Below are 17,018 nucleotides of genomic sequence, written 5' to 3'. Positions count from 1 at the left end.
CGCTCGCATGCCTCTGTACTGACTGAGCCATTTCACTGGCCCTACTTTTTAAAATATGTTTTTCCCATGTTAGTCTAACTGTCTGCAGCCCCTCTTTTTAAGAAAATCCTAGTGGATCAGTTAATTTAAAGAATTTTTTAAAAAGCCCACACTCACTCTAAGGTTCTATTGCAGGTTAGTGGATCGGGCATCTCAGGAACAGCACTGACCCTTTGTGAGTACATCAAATGGGCCCCATTCATGTCAGGCACCCTGTGGACAGTAAGTGAAGAGTAACAGAATGAAAGAATGAATATATAATGAATTAGTTCACATATCTGTCATCAATCAAAGGAGCTTTTAAGCCAAATAGATTAGAAGCCAACAGCATGAATTATAACTTGGCATATTGGGTGAGGAAATGTGTTTCTAAAACATAATTAATGTAGTGTTTGTTTTACTTTGTTTTGTTTTTATTTGTATATATAATTTAGTTAAAAGACAGTTATATATATTCAAGTAACTGTCTGTTTTGATGAGAGACACAAGGGTAGAGGATATTTTCTGAAGCACATTTGGAGGCTTCCTGGCAAGTGTCTGTGTTGTGCAGGCAGCAGCCCACCCACTGCTAAGGAGGAAGGCAGAAATGCTGATAATGTTGTACGCTTCCTGGGGTTCACCATGGGTTTCATTCTTCTCTGTGAAATTGATGCCAGAGTAGAGGACTAAGAAGTTATTACATTCATTTTTTATTTAATTAATTTATTTTACACCTGACCACATTTTCTCTTTCGCCCTCTCCTACCATTCCCTCCTGGTACCTTCCACCCTATCCCCAATCCACTCCTCCTTAGTTTCTGTTCAGAAAGGAGCAGGCCTCCCATGGGTGTCAACAAAGCATGGCATATCAAGTTGCAGTAAGACTAAGCACCTCCCCTTGTATTAAGGCTGGGCAAGGCAATCCAGTATGAGGAATAAGTTATTAAATTTCTAGACATATAACATCATATTCTCATTGACCCAAGGCTCAAAAGGGTTTTAGAGGATCACTTGAGTCTGGCCTCCATTTACACATCAATGTCTTGGGTTCTCATCTACTCCAAGGTTACTCTTGGGATTGCCAAGTGGCACACCAGTGAATGTTCTATGTATGCAAGAGTCCTGCACCTGGGCTCCCAATGACAGGTTCTTACCATTATGTCCCTGTCTGATGGCACCCAACATCTTTTTCTAGGGTCATCTTCCCAACTGTGGCCTAGGGTTACAGCCCTATATTTGCAAAGATTTTTTTTTTCCATCAAAGATGCTTGACCTGAGCATGTATGTGTGTGCTTTTCAGGAAAATTTCCCCAGAGTAGTGGGGAAAGCTTGGAGACGATGAGATGACATGTTGTAACTCCAGGAGTCACTGCAACCTCGTTCAGGTGGCATTGGTGACATAGGTGGCCAGCAGTGCACATGTGTGAGCTTGTGGGACAAATCTGAAATTATATACATTACCTGAGGTCAATAGACAGTGTTGGATGGGGAAGCATCTTGTAGTTGAGGGCAGTTCTCTCTGGGGGCGGGGTCAGAGTGTGACCCATTGAAAGAAATATCAATTGATGAAAAATGAAGGGGCTCAGGATGGGAGAGAGTGACGGTTACACTCAACCTTTATTATAGGCAGAGAAGAAACTGAGGGTCAGAAGGTTGTTTGCTCACTGCAAAGAAGTTTCTTCTCAGTGGATCTCAGAAGATTTTGTGTCGAACCATTGTTTCTTTCGTAGCAAGAATGAAGGGAGCAATACTTACTTAGATGTATAGATTATTCAAAAAAAAAAAAGACAGGGTCTCACTGGATAGCCACGGCTGGCATGGAAATCATTATGTAGCCTCGATTGGCTCTGAGGACACAAAGATCTCATGGCCTCTGATTCACAAATGCTGTGATGAAAGGTGATGCATCATCTTACCTGAGCCTGGTTTTTCAAAAGTTACTTCTTTTATTATTTTTTTAGCTTATAATATTATTATATCATCCCTCCAACTCTCCACTATACCTCTCATTGCTCTCTTTCAAATTCATGGCTGCTTCTTTTCATTAATTGTTGTTATGCACTTATATGTAGATACATATGTATTCCTAAATACATCTGTCTGTTCAGTCTGTATAATGTTACTTGTATGTATGTTTTCTGGACTGACCATGTGGCCATTGGATAACCAATTGGGGTGCTCTTCCCTGATGAAGACTATTTCTCCCACTCTTAGCTTTCTTAAGTTGCCTATAGATCTTTGTGTAGGGTTGAGGCCTTGTGGTCTTTCACCCATCCAAGTTAGGATGATTATTGCTGTTGTCCTTGTTTAGCTCATGTTGGACAGTCATACTGGGGAGACTTACATCACTAGGCAACACAATTCCACAGAAAATTCCCTGATCCTCTGGCTCTTCCAATCTTCCCATCTTCGCATCCAAAATGTTCCCTGGGCATTTTGGTATGGGAATGTTTTGTAGGTGTATTTACTGGGACTGGTGTCCACAACTCTGCATTCAGATTGGTTATGATTTTCTGTAATGGTCTTTTTTTCAGTTGCAAAGAGGGACGAAAATTTGCAATGTGGCTAGGGATTATGTTTAGTAAAGCGGTGGTTGTAGATGCTCCTTCAAGATCCATGACTGTACTAGTCCTGACAAATTGGTTAGGTTTCATGTACTAGTCATGATTTCCCTCTTGTTGAACGGGACTGAGGTTCAACTGGATAGCACCAAGGTATGCATGCCTCTACTTAGGGTTATCGGGCTGTGCTGGTTGCTGATGTGGTTCATAGGCATCGTAACTGGTTAGGACCGCTGGTTGCTTCCCTCATTTGGAAGCTTGTACGGTGCCTTCTGGTAACAGGAGAGCTGGTTGTCAGAGAGGATGCATTTAGGTCAGATGCAACTCGTGGACCTTTGGGCCCTGCTTCTGAAGTGCACGGTGTCTTCACCTTTGGGGGCAAACAAGGTCAATAAGAATAGTCAATAATGATTCGGCAGTCTCTTGGACAACCCACCAACAACTCAAAAGAGGGCTTCTCATGCCTGATGCTGGGGTTTTTGTTAGATAGTCTTCTGGTCCCAATATTTTCCCTTTAAAAAAACGAAAAACTAGTAAAGGTGGTGGGAAGGAAAGATAGAAAGTGAGTGATTTCACTACAATACACACTTTTATTGGGGGGAAAATCCTGCGGGTTTGGTCTCTGATGGAAGAACCAGAGCACACCATCCCATCTACTTACGGGTACCTATGGTGCAGAACGTGGGTCGTGGTATAAGGAGATGAAAAGTTACCTATTTTTGTGTGCAGTTGGCTGTTGGTAGGGATAACCAGGGAGAGGTGAACTAAAGCATGCTGGTTTGTGAGTAAGCATCATCTCTGGCTGCCATTACTGGTGGCTGAAATGGAGAGAGGACAATAATTTCGAGAAAAAAGTTACTTTAGTTGTAAAAGCCACATTACTTTAGTTTTGGGAATTGTCACAGTTCATCCAAAGTGGAGGAACTTTACAGAAATGATGTGACTCTAGCTAACAGAACCAGGTCAAGGCCTTGGCTGGTGAGAACAAAGGCAGATCATGAAGTTTCTTTTTCATGGTAGATCAAATTTTGCTCAGTTAGAAGAAATGCATGTGAGTACGACCTGGAGGTTTCAAACCCACATGGGCTTCATTACGAGGAAAGGGGACCTCCCCCTAGTGCTCCACAGGGCCCTTGGGAACAGAAGGGGTCATGTGATTGCCACAGTTACTGGGTGAAGGTGTTGTTAACATATCCTAGATACCTAGATTTGGACACTTGTGTGGAAACATCTCATTTCCCTCCCGTATGCTAACAGCTGCTGTACAGAGAAAGGGCAGGCCAGGCCTGGCCCAGCAAGCTCAGCCTTAGGACATCATTGTAATCCTTCAGTTAGCAAGACCAAGACATAAAAACCCTAAACTGGTCCAATCTTACCTAATATTCCTTACAGTGGGGGCTTGGAACTTGGTCAGGAAGGAGATGATGAGGATGAGGAACACTGCCACCAAACACTAGAGTAAGTCACACGGAAACCAGAGAAGACACAGCAGTTGTTGACAACAAACAGGGCTCCGAGGGATTTCCAAGACACCTTTTGACTGGGAGAAGCATGATACTGAGGGTCATATAGGCTGAGGCTGAAGGAAGGCACCTGAAGGCTGAGTCTGGAGGAGAGAATGGGCCTGTGGGCTGTCAGTCACCTGCCCCTAAGATGCAGCCCCCAAATTTCACAAAATTGGAGGAACAACTCTGTTTTATGTCCTTCCTTCAGCCATAGATTTTGGCTCTGGTAGCATTGACCACTTTGTGTTTTAGAGTTCAGGCTTTTTGTCTGTTTTCTTCAGGGGAGCAGTCTGTCTCCTGGGATTAGTGAGTAATGAGCCTTGTGTGACTGACTCAGAGCTGCCCTGAAGCTCAAAGCTGTTCAGCTAGCAAGAACCTCAGATGCCCTTCGAGCAGGGTGTGGACTGCCTTAGCTGATGAGTGATAGGGGCTCTGGTGTCCCTGCTGGGACCCTGTACCCAAGTCCATAAGTAAATGATACCAAAGATCCAGCTTAGAATGCACACAGCATGTCATCGTGTAAGGTGACACAGGGTATTTGGTTTCATCTGTCTGACAGGACCCAGGCATCAGCCTGCTGCTTCAGTGTAACCAGGCACGGTATGGAAGGCCCCATAGGGCAGACTTTCCCTTCTCTGCAAACCTGGCCAACAGAAGTCTCTTCATGTCACAAAGCAGCAGGGTTCTGGTTGGGAGCGACACTATCTCCTAGTGTTTGAGGCATGCAAGAACCAGAGTTCTTTCCTGACCCTGTTGTGGGCACTTCTGTGAGTCCAAGACTTAAGGCATCAACAGACATTGGAGAAGCACTTACTAAGGGCAGGTTTCTGATGACCCTGGGATAACCACCTCATATTGTCTTCAGGACTCTCCTAGTCTACTGGGATGGCAGACACGATTAAAAAACATTTCAATGGAGTTAAACACAAAACTATAATATATAAATTAGATAAGTGCAAAACACACACACACACACACACACACACACACACACACACACACACACACACACAAAGATGGAAGTATTAATTCTGTCTGGAGAGTACCTAGTACCAGGGATATGTCCCATAGTGTTTCATTTTTGTGGAGCCAGCCAGTGAACCTAGGGCCTTGTGAATGCTAGATAAGAGCTTTATCACCACGGAGCTTTATCCACAGCCTTCTCCACAGGGTCTTGAAGAATGATCATAAATTAGTCACATAGGCAATTATTTGCCAAAGCTTAGGAAGAAGCCAGGGTGTAGATTATAATGGACATGGTGGAGTAATGCTTACCCTGAAGTTGTGAAGGCCATGGTCCCTTCACACCCACAAGTTCTACATGCCTGGATTCAACTTTCAGGCCAAAAAATACTTTAAAACTTTCATGTATGCTGAGTACACATGGACTTTCCCCCACTTAAGTGGCACGGTACAATAACAATTTAGTGTGTTTATGCTGTAGTAAATATTATACATAGTTTAGAGGTGTTTGAAAGTGTGCGGGAAGATGTGTGTAGGTCACTTGCAGACACTACACAGTTTTACAAAAGGGGTTAGAGCACCTGCAGATTTGGTCTTTGTTAAGGTTTGGCACCACCTGTGCTTATTGAGAACAAACGTAAACCCTCATAACTGCACAGACTATGAAGTTGATGCTGTAGGCATTGGACAGTCAGGCAGTGGCCAGGTCCTGGGGGACTTTGGTGCCCTGCTAAGCAGCTGGACACACTACCAGGAAGGCAGCAGACCTGCAGTAGTGCTACAAAGTGGGTTGGAAGGATTGGAAATAGAGATTGCAATTTGCAAGGTTGGTTTTAGGAGTCACCTCAGAGGACAGTCCTGTGGTGAAAGCAGGATTAAAATTCCTGCCATAGGTCTGTGATGCCTTGAAGAGGTGCAAACAGGATCTCATATGGCTAGTCATGAAATATGTGAAGAAAAGAGAAAAACTGTGGTTTGAAAATTTGGACCATCAGCCCCTGTATCATGTGGGAACTGATCTCAAATGAAAAGTTTTGTCATGAGATGCAGCAATCTGTGGTTTTAACCAGGCCCCTTGTGCTGTTGTGTGCTCTAAAGCTTGAGAACCATGGTTCTAGGCTGCTGTCTCTATTACCAGATATAGTACTGTTCAAAAGATTTTATTTGATGCATGTCAAATCCAGTAGTTCTTGAGGTCAAGGTGGAGCTGAGCTGTGATTTCTCTACTGAAAATCGCAAACACTCAAATTCATAGTTCCCAGTGCTTGCTTCATCCCACAATTGCACCATAACTATGTGATATGGGTTAAGACACACACCCTCCTTTTTCTGGAAGTTGTAATTGCCTATTGTATCTCCTTAATCACTACAGGAGCGCTGAGATCACTGTGGGAGAGAACATGATGATGAAGCTCATCACACTTGTCCAGGGAGAAAGTGGGCAAGGGTGGGTGTCTTCTGTATAGGGTGGGAAACAAAGCCATACCTCTCCCCATTCTGACTATGGCTCAGTGAGGCTGAGAGCTCCAAGGGATCTGGATTATAAGTGAGTCTCAGTATTAATGCAATGGATTTGAGAGATGGAACAGTCCACCTGAACCCGAAGTAAGGTCCAGATGAGGGTGAGCATCTCTGAGGAAGTGCAATCTTCTTCACCTGGAGGTAGCCACACTCCTGATTCTGCCGTCTTTGATTTTCTTCTTACAGCAGAGGAAGATTTCTAGTGAAAAAACATGAGTATAGATGCCAGAGGCTGAGTTTGAATGTGTTCACAGCTTCGAGACCTCAGATACAGAATGAGATGCAGCTGAGCCACTATGGTCACACTTAGTTTTCATGAGCCCCTCCTGTCTTTCTTGTTTGTTACGAGGCCTTAGAATACATTCTACTTTGACTTTGTCTTCTGAAAAGCTCTCTCCCTGAGTTCACACATTGATATTCTTTGGATAATGGGGAGTAAATAAAGGCAAAATGAGAACCAGAGGAAAGAGTGCTGGGATGGGACTGTATGGAGAGAAGACCCCTTCTTAGCCATTGCACTCTTTCCTTGTGATTTCTTCTACCACATTATGAGGAAGCAAGACATTGGTCTTCCTAGCTTCCAGAACTTCAGAAATGGTTTCTTGCCGTTCATCAGTTATCCACTCTGTCCAATTCTGTCATGGCAACAAAACCAGTCTGAAACAGAATGCAAGAAATTGGTATATAAAATATACTCAGTTAATTTTTCCTTTTCTTTTAAAAAATTTATTATTTAGTATGTATACAGTATTCTGCCTGCATGTGTCTCTTCATGCCAGAAGAGGGTGCCAGATCCCATAATAGATGGTTGTGAACCACCATGTGGTTCCTGGGAATTGAACTCAGGACCTTCGGAAGAGCAGCCAGTGAGGGCTCCTAACCTCTGAGCCATCTCTCCAGCCCCTAAGTTTTCCTTTTCTTAAGCTATCTACTAACTTCTGCAATCTCCTTTTCCCATGTGCCCAGTGCACTGTAGTAGCTCTCCTGGGTCTTAAGTATTGCACTCCTGTCAGACTGGATCTCTACTAAGTCCCCAGCCTCTGCAATTTCTTGTCTCACTCCACCAATGATAATCTTTACCAATGCTAAGCTGGATGCTACCTTGCCATCTAATTAGAGTCCAATGCTCCAGGTGAACCTGAGAGGCCAGAGCCTTCCATGTGTAATTGTTTTGCCCCTTTGGACTCCCAAACGGGCAGAGTGAGCTCCAAGAGGATCCAGCTGGCAAGTAGAAGGAGATGGCTGGGGCAAGAAGGTACATTCGAGACTTCATCTTATGAAGAATTTTCCCTCATTTATTCCAGTGATGGAGATGTAGGGACGCTCAAGCATATGATTCATGATCTGTACTAGGAACAGGAGATATGATGGTGAATCAGATGGTCCTGACACTCAAGAATTTCAGACAAAAAGGGAAGATGGACACACAAACAGTCTATTGAGCAACTCTGCAAAGTTATAATGAAGAATAGTGAATTTGGGACATAAAAAATAGGGCATCTGGGGAGGTACCCTTGAATGAATTGATACAGGAGACCACTTCCTACACCAGTAGCACAGACACTGAGATTGACAATTAATAAATGGGACCTCCTGAAACTGAGAGGCTTCTGTAAGGCAGAGGACACAGTCAACAAGACACAACAGTAGCCCAAAGAAAAGGAAAAGATATTCACCAACCCCAAATCTGATGTAGGGCTGATTTCCAAAATACACAAATAACTCAAGAAGCTAGTCCCAAAACACCAAATAATTCCATTAAAAAGTGGGGTACAGAACTAAAGAAAATTCTCACTAGAGGAATGTAAAATGGCTGAAAGACACTTAAGAGAGTACTCAACATCCTTAGCCATCAGGGAAATACAAATCAAAACAGCTCTGAGATACCATCTTGCACCTGTCAGAATGGCTAAAATAAGAAACACCAATGACAGTTTATTCTGAAGAGGATGTGGAGAAAGGGGAACACTGCTGGTGGGAGTGCAAACTCGTACAGCCACTTTGGAAATCAGTATGGTAGTTCTTCAGGAAATTGGGAATCAGTCTACCTCAAGATCCAGCAATACACTCCTAGGCATATACCCAAAAGATGCACATTCATACAACAAGGACATCTGTTCAACCATGTTCATAGCAGCATTACTTGTAATAATAGCCAGAACCTGAAAGCAACCTAGATGTCCCTCAGCTGAAGAATGGACAAAGAAAATGTGGTACATTTACACAATGGAGTACTACTCAGCAGAAAAAATAAAAACAATGGGATCTTGAAATTCACAGGCAAATGGATGGAAGTAGAAGAAACCATCCAGAGTGAGGCAACCCAGTCACAAAAAGACAAACATGGCATGTACTCACTTATATGTGGATATTAGACATAGAGCAAAGGATTACCAGCCTACAATCCACACCTCTAGAGAAGCTAGGAAACAAAGAGGACCCTAAGAGGGACATACATGGTCCCCCAGGGAAGGGGAAAGGGACAAGATCTCCTGAGCAAATTAGGAGCATGGGGGTGGGGGTGGAGGTGGCGGAGGAGGGAGTTAGGAGATAGAGAAGGGGAGAAGTGGAGGGGGTAGGAAGATTGAGTCAGGGGAAGAATAGAGGAGAGCAAGAAAGAGATACCTTAATTATAGGTTTAAGACATTTATAGCCATTATAGGTTTAAGGAGAAATCTGGCACTAGGGATATGTCCAGAAATATACTAGGATGACCCCAAATAGGAATCTAAGCAATAGTGGAGAGGCTACCTTAAATGCCCTTCCCCTATAATGAGATTGATGGCTACCTTAAATGCCATCCTAAAGCCTTCATCCAGTAGCTGATGGAAGCAGAAGCAGAGACCCACAGCTAAACACTGAGCAGAATTTCTGGAATCCAGTTGCAGAGAGGGAGGAGTGATGAGCAAAGGGGTCAAGACCATTCTGGGGAAACCCACAGAAACAGCTGACCTAAACAAGGGGGAGCTCATGGACCCCATACTGACAGCTTGGAAACCAGCATAGGACCGACCCAAATCCCCTCATCATGGGTGTCAGGAGGCCTGGGCAGTCTATGGGGCCTCTGGCAGTGGATCAGTACTTATCCCTAATGTATGAATGGACATTGGGAGCCCATTCCCCATGGAGGGATACTCTTTCAGCCTAGACACACGGGGGAGGGCCTAGGCCCTGCTCTAAATGATGTGACAGACTTTGATGATCTCCAAATAGAAGGCCTCACCCTTTTCATGGAGCAGAAGGGGTATGGGTTGGGAGTCAGTGGGAGGCATTTGAGGATGGAAGGGATATGGTACTGAGATTGATATATAAAATAAGATTGTTTCTAATTTAAATTAATAAAAGGAAAAAAATAATAGGGTGTCTGAATCAAGAGAACCAACAGAGAAGTTTCATTGGGAAAGTTTGAGTCCTGAAAGATGACCTTTTTCTTTTTTATTTATTCTTCTCTCATAAATTACATCCCAACCGCAGATTCCCCTCCCTCCTCTCCTCCAAGTCACTCCCCTATAACTCCCTTTCCCCCCAGATCCACTCCTCTGTTTCCTTTCAGAAAAGAGGAGGCCTCCCAGGGATATCAACCAAACACGGCATAATAAGTTACAGTAAGATTAGGGCTTTGTCTTAAGAGATGATGATACGAGACCCAAGTGAAGTAAGAGCATTCACCTTGTGAATGTGTGAGTAGGTGTCTTTCTCTTTATAATAAGTCATTTCAAAAACATCAGCATAAAACCATGAGTAACTATCTCATCTTTTCTCAAATAAGAATCTAGGAGGGAGCCTAGCTGGGTTTTTGTGCTTAAGGTTTCTTAAAAGGATGAGATCATGTTGTCAGGTAATACTGTGGGCACCTCAAGGATCAATAGGGACTGAAGAATTAGCTTCCAGTTCATTGACATGGTTCTGAACAGACTTCTCTGTTCATTAAGGGCTGTTAGACTGAGAACCTCAGGTCCTTGTTTCACAGTGCAGGGCACATGTTGAAGAATCAAGAGCAAGAAAGGGTGTCACAACTTGTGACAAGGCCATCTCAGAAGTGACCCAGTGTTGGTTCTGCTGGGCCTTCTGTGCTACTGAGGTGCCTTTCCTATTGCCTGCGTGTGATTTCCCAGCCTTGCTTCTCTCTGCCTCTTTCCCATTTCCTTTTCCATTCACAGAAAGATGAATTAAGGTAAGAGAGGGCTAGTTAGATGCAAGGGCAGCATTACTATCAAAGGAGAATGGGACCCAGGTATATCTGGAAACCCAGAAAACTGTAATGCTGGCCTGGGCGTTTGAAAGAGAAATCACCCCCTATGCCAGGATATTTGGTCCCCAGTTGACAGTGCTATTTATGGAGGTTTAGGAGGTGTGGCCTTGCTGGAGGAAGTGTTGAGTATAGCCGTGCCCCACTTCTGGTTTGCTTCTCTGGTTTGTGTTTGAAGATGTGATCTATCCAGAATGCTGGCTATTTGCTGACACATCTCCCTGCCACAATGGACTCCCCCCCAACTGTAAACCAAAATAAACTTCTTCTTTCATCATAGTGTCTTGTTACAGTAACAGAGTCAGGTGTGGCACATGCCTTTGATCCCAGTATGGGAGACAGAGACAGGCAAACGTCTGTGAGCTCAAGGCCAACCTGGTCTACAAAGCAAGTGCTAGCCCAGCTAGGGCTACATAGTGACATGATGCCAAAGACAACAAGACATAAAACATGACAAGGGAAAGTAACTGGAGCAGCTGATTTGTCAAGTTTGGAAGTATTTGAAGAGTAAGGCTGACTTTCACCCAGACTAGTGGCTTTCATTTTTAATTGTTGTTTTCTTTATTTCGAGGCAGGTTCACAAGTAGCCCAGGCTGGCCTTCAAATTTCTATGAAATTGAGATGACCTAGAGTTTCTGGTCCTCTGGCCTCTACTACCTACGCCCTGGGGTCACAGGCATGTGCCACCATGCTCTGTTGGTATTTGCTAATCTTATTCAGTGCATTAGGAATCCTTAAAAGTATCCTCTGGGCAACCAAATTCAGTCAAAAGTGTAAGGTGAGCCTGTCTTCAGTGTTGTATTAAGAATATGAAATGGTTGTTTAGGGAAGGTCTCTTTGATGTAATGTGGAGGATGGGCCTGAGGAGGGCAAGGCTGGAGGTGGGGGCACATCAGATGTGGTTGTGATGGGATGTAGGGGAAGCTGTAGCCACGCCTTCTTAGGGGCTGGCTACAGGTGTGCCTGACCAGGCTTGTGAGGGCGTGGTCAGAGTGACGTAGTGTGACTGCATTTGCGGTTTCGGTTTCTCTTTGGTACTTGCTGTACAGGCTGTTGACCCACCGGCTGGCTAGGTCGCTCTGTAAGTAAGGCTTTTCCCTATTAAATACCCTTATATTTCTACCTGACTCCGTATTGGTAATTTCCCACTATAATGGGAGATGTGATAGACGGGGAGAGGAGCTGAGACTTTCCCACAGGGAGAATAGTGTGTCTCCTTGGGGTCTGTGGAGGGAACATTCCAAAGCCCCCAGAGGATGCCTGGAACCATCCATCATACTGAACCCTTATAATATACTCACTATAGTTCTACTTATACTTAGTCACAACAAAGTTTAATTTACAAATTAGGCTCAGTAAAAGGTTAAAAAACGGCAATAGTAAAGTAGAAAATCACAACAAACTTTAGTAAAGTTACTTTCTCCTTTTTTCAAAACGTCTTACAGTAAGTGTAGATCTTAACAATGTCACTAGATGTTTTTCTTTGCTTATGAAGCCAAGACTGTGTATCTTTTCACTTATAAAAAACACTTTACAGCTTGCCTTTGGCACGGCCAAATTTATAGCATCATCACTCTTGCTCAGAGTAAGCATCATAGAGGTAAATTGGGTCTACCTGAGCTCAAACTCAACGATACTCTAACAGTCAATCTGGTAGTTTAGTGACTAATGGGAAGGTAGCATACACAGCGTGGATACACAGAACAAAGGTATAGTTCACATTCCTGATAGGATGGGACTGGATGCTGTGAAATTTCAAGGCGCCGCTTAGAACAGCATGCAATTCAAAACTCACCACTTTCTTATATCATTTTCAGAATGTGGTAGGGGGTCGGTAACTGAAACCCGGGAGAGTGAAGACTGCGAAAGTGCTGTGGGTTGCACCAGCTGGAGTGGACGGATTGAGTTCCTGTTGTGAGGATTTTTAGGGTTGGTGGCTGCTGTCAAAAGTTTGTATCATTTCTCCATATCGGGCCTCTGTACTCTGCGCAGCTTGACTCTTTCCTTCTTGGCCTCATTTGCGCCTGTCAGACATCTTTGTTTCACATTCATCAGTCCTTCCGGGAGGAAAGCCTTTGGCCACGTGGCTTCTCCCCATTGATGGTGCTCAAACAACTTGAAAATTGGTAGAGGGATCCATGCTGGCGAAAGAGCAGCTGAATGACCCCGCACAGAGGTCAGGATGCCTCAGAGGAGGTAGTGAACTTCAGACTTTCAATTGCTAAACCTTTCACCCAGCTACACTGGCCTTGCAGGATGGCGTCTCATTTCCAGGTTCTGCCGGTACGCCATCCGCCAGCAGAGGGCGGCCTTGAGACATCAACGAAGGCGATCTTGGGCGCGCATCAGCAGGGAAACAGAGCCTCAGGATGGCTGTCTGTCGGAAGCTTTAACCTTTTAAGCAATTCTCCGGGGAGCCCTTCCTGTCATGTGTGGGCTGCCCTAAAATGAGCAGGTGATAGGAATGAAATATTAAACAATTCTGTTCTGCAAAATGAAAATGAGTTGTCATTTAGCATTTTTATCAGTCGATGACACATTCTTCCAGCTTTAGAAGGATTTTGTGCAAGTGCCAATAAATCCTCAGACTCACACGCGGGGGCGCCGCCAGCCCCGACAGGGGTTCAAGGCGAAGGTTGAGCCTTCAGGCCGAGGGCCTGGAATCTAAGACCTGTGAAGCAGGTCAAGGATGCGGCTGTATTGGAGGAGGATGCTGGGGAAGCAGGTTCATCTCCCGCCCGGCTAAGCCTAGGCAGAAGGCAAGGCAGCTAGCTCACAACATAATGAAAGGATCTGAGAGAGGAAGTGAGGACTGCGGGCAAGCTTGCGGGAGTCTTCTCACTGCTTCACTGCTTCTGTTTATCAGAAGCACCAGGAGGGATGCTGAGCGGTGGATCCTGTCCTTCAGCATTTCAGTGGACCGGCATCGCCTCCCTTGCAGGCCCTGTGCTGGAGCAGATTCCCCAGAAACAGCTGAAAGTTGAGAATGGCCCTGCTCCTTTCTTGCATGGCCTGAGGGAGGGAGTGACCCTGTATTGCCACAGAGTGGCTTTCCAGCCAGCAGTGTCAAAAGGGCGCTTTGCAGGACCCTGAGGAGGACAGACATCTGAACTACAAGAGCTGGGCGCAGCCCTTCCCTGCTAAGCTCGGGCTGCCACAGAAACATTTTATTTATTTGTTTTAAATCCCAGGGCTATTTATTTCTCTATAGACAGTATTGATTCCTCTCTCTAGATGATCGCTCCTGGGCTTGTGTAAATGAAAGCCCTCTTGGGCAATAATCATGAATTCTTCAAAGTGCCCGTAGCTGGGTGATTTGGACCGGAAGCCGTGTCTTTCATCCTCCCTATGAGAAGTGATGCATTTTGCTGGATTGGTACCTGCGTAGGAATTGCTTGTAACTTGTTTTGTCCAACCTGTATTGAGGAAATATCCACCCTGATTTTTCTTTGAATCAGAATAGTTAAACATTTCTATATTCAAATGTGTCTGAAGGGGCTCACTGCAGTCTGGGGTTATCTGGTGAGGCAGGTGCCACCCTTCTCTGCACGGAGGACACAGCCACGCTTTGTAAAGTGCAGCGATGCTACTTAACTACTGTTCACAGGTTTGAGCTCATTTGAACTCATCCAGATGGCAACAATGTTTCAAATGGATAAGAATGTATACCAAATAAAATGTATATAAAACACCTGCAGCCTAAGGCCCTCCGTAGTGCTAGCCGTACTCCATTCCCCTCCTCCCTCCTTTTTGTCTCCTCTTTCTTCCTCCGCCTCTCTCTTTGATTCAGTCAAATAATCTCACTGAGACTCTGACATGAGAAACATTGAGCCCAATGGAGCCTTGTCCTCCCTTGTATGTTGATTTACTTAAGAAAGGGCAGTGCTCCGGGAGTTGGTGATGCAGGCCTTTAATCCCAGCTCTAGGGAGGCAGAGGCAGGCGGATCTCTGTGAGTTCAAGGCCAGCCTGGTCTACAGACTGAGTTCCAGGACAACCTCCAAAGCAATACAGAGAAACCCTGTCTCGGAAAAACAAACAAACAAACAAACAAAATAGGGCAAGGCAATCAACAAAGGCATCGAACATATTTCTGCTTTTTATATTTTATTTCTGTATTATTTGTGGGGAGGATGTTGACATATATGTACATACTTATTGCTGAACACACAGAGACACATGCACACGGCAACTCACACTCTCTTTTTTTTTTCCTGACACCCTCAGAAAGGAACAGTAGTAACGGGTGTCATATAAGGTGGCTACTACCCACACTTACAAAGCTCTTTGGGAAGTCCAGTGGCAATGAATACTGACGTACTTACCTTTGTTTTTCTATTTGCACACGGTATCAGGATGCTATAAGACTTTGCTCAGGTCCTTCCACATCTGATTTGATAATTAAAAAGAAAATCTATTTGGTCCTTGCGTTCCCTCCACAGTGGCTGGAAGTCTGCTGCTGCTGCGTAGCTCACTCACTGTGTGATGAGACTTTTTCTTTAAAGTCTTACTTTGTACTGAGTTCCCAGGAGCCCTCACTCTCTGGAGTACTCTGGGGTCTGAAGGCAGCCATCTTATTTTGGTCTTTTCATTTCGTTAGCCATAGCTGTTTTTGTATTTTAGAGCCTCTCACCCGGCACATGTGCCCAGCTTCTCACGTGTCCAGGTCTCCTCTGGATCACAGGCCTGCGTGTTCTTTCATTTTAGTTCTCACAGTGGCCAGGACACAAGCTTGCCAGGCATAAAATGCCTCGTGAAGCGTCCCTTATGGACTGAGGGTCATCACAGGAAAGAAAGGATAGGCAAAATGCCTGTCTCCTATCTGGCAAATGAGAGGCACTGAGGCCACTAAGTTACTGTGGTATTTCTCTTTCCTCCCTCCTATGAGTTATGTCTAATCCTGGTCTTGAGGGAAGGTATGAGACCAGAGAGAAGAAGCCATGTTTCTGGTTCTTCCTGACTTCTTACTTTTAAATTATGAAAATGAAACTTGCATGAGAAGTGAGGGGTGGGTAGACCAGACATCTTATTTTATGCCAGGAAGTTTTGCTTCTCTCTCCATGTTTGGATCTAGCAATACTTTCACAAATCAAGTGGATCTTTTGTTTCAGTCACTGACAATTTTGGGTGGACACACTTGTCATTAAACGAGGGACATGAGGCAGTCCTCTCAAGTGTGCACAGCAACACAACACTGAAACATCTTGCTCAAAGATATAGATCAGTTACCTTCTTTCTGTGAGTAACTAACTTGTTGAGCTAGCTTTTTCTTTCAGCTGCTCACATGGGGGCCACGAGCTCCAGGTTCCAGCTGCTCAGTCACCCTCTGTCTGACTTTGCATGGGGACCATGAGCTCCAGGTTCCAACTTCACTGAAATCCTAAAGCAGAAACAAATAGGGGAAAAATCCGACTGTACTCATCAGGACAAACTAGATGCCATCATTTCAATACATATTTAAAGTAAATTAAAATTATATTTGTTCTTTGGATTAAAAATATTTCATTAGCATGCAGTTGGTTTTCTAAAATAATGGGAAGCAGGGAAGCAATGCTTTGAATTTGGTGAGTGCAAAGTCTTGTCAACTCTTCATAGTTCAAAGCACTTTTATGTTCACAGCTTTCAACATCTTTGGAGAATACAGAGACGTCCTTGGCTTGCTAGTGTGTCAGTGGCCAGGCCAGGTCTTTAGAGGCAGTGTCCTGCTTGTCCTTTCACCCTTCACTACTCCCACCATATCTAGACAAGCCTGCTAAGTACCACTAACTCCTGGAACAAAGGGTTAGTAGACAGGGTTAGTGTTGTGACACTGTCTGGTGATGGGGCACTCTAGTGCAGCCTGCTGGGAGTACCGTCTTTATTCTTTTTGATTTGGTAGCCCTTTCTAGTAGTTACCCACACTGCTGTGCTTTCGAGAAAATTGAGGTGGAAAACCCAAAAATTCTTAAAATTCCTGCTAGGGTTAGTGGAAGACCTTTTGATGTAAGTCCATGTTTCACCTACCTCACCCACTTTCCTGAGATCTGTTGATATTATTGTGACTTTAAAATATGTGTTGCCTTGTTTGTAGTATAAAGTTTTAGCCTTGCTATGGAGAAGAAAGGGCCATCTTGTAGATCTTCTACAAGACTGGCAAACGAAAGGCACTGAGGCCACTAAGTAGTAGTGAAGTGTAGTTTCATAAAAGTGAGAGCAAAATTGGA

The 17,018-nt window shown here is 44.4% G+C and overlaps 1 long non-coding RNA gene across 1 annotated transcript; it reads right to left on the bottom strand.

Moving 5' to 3' along the window:
- Positions 1 to 1,616: 1,616 nt before the first annotated feature.
- LOC103163249 lies at positions 1,617 to 12,741 on the bottom strand. The gene is made up of 4 exons (XR_003481928.2): positions 12,613 to 12,741; positions 3,956 to 7,225; positions 3,293 to 3,397; positions 1,617 to 2,949 (listed from the first exon to the last, which is right to left on the bottom strand). It is a non-coding gene; the product is annotated as an uncharacterized LOC103163249 (long non-coding RNA).
- Between the last annotated feature and the right edge of the window lie 4,277 nt (positions 12,742 to 17,018).

The sequence above is a fragment of the Cricetulus griseus genome, chromosome 2 (genome assembly GCF_003668045.3).
Source record: "Cricetulus griseus strain 17A/GY chromosome 2, alternate assembly CriGri-PICRH-1.0, whole genome shotgun sequence".
Taxonomy (NCBI): Eukaryota; Metazoa; Chordata; class Mammalia; order Rodentia; family Cricetidae; genus Cricetulus; species Cricetulus griseus.
Note: the sequence above shows the minus strand (reverse complement) of the source record. Positions and strands in the feature narration are given on the sequence as shown.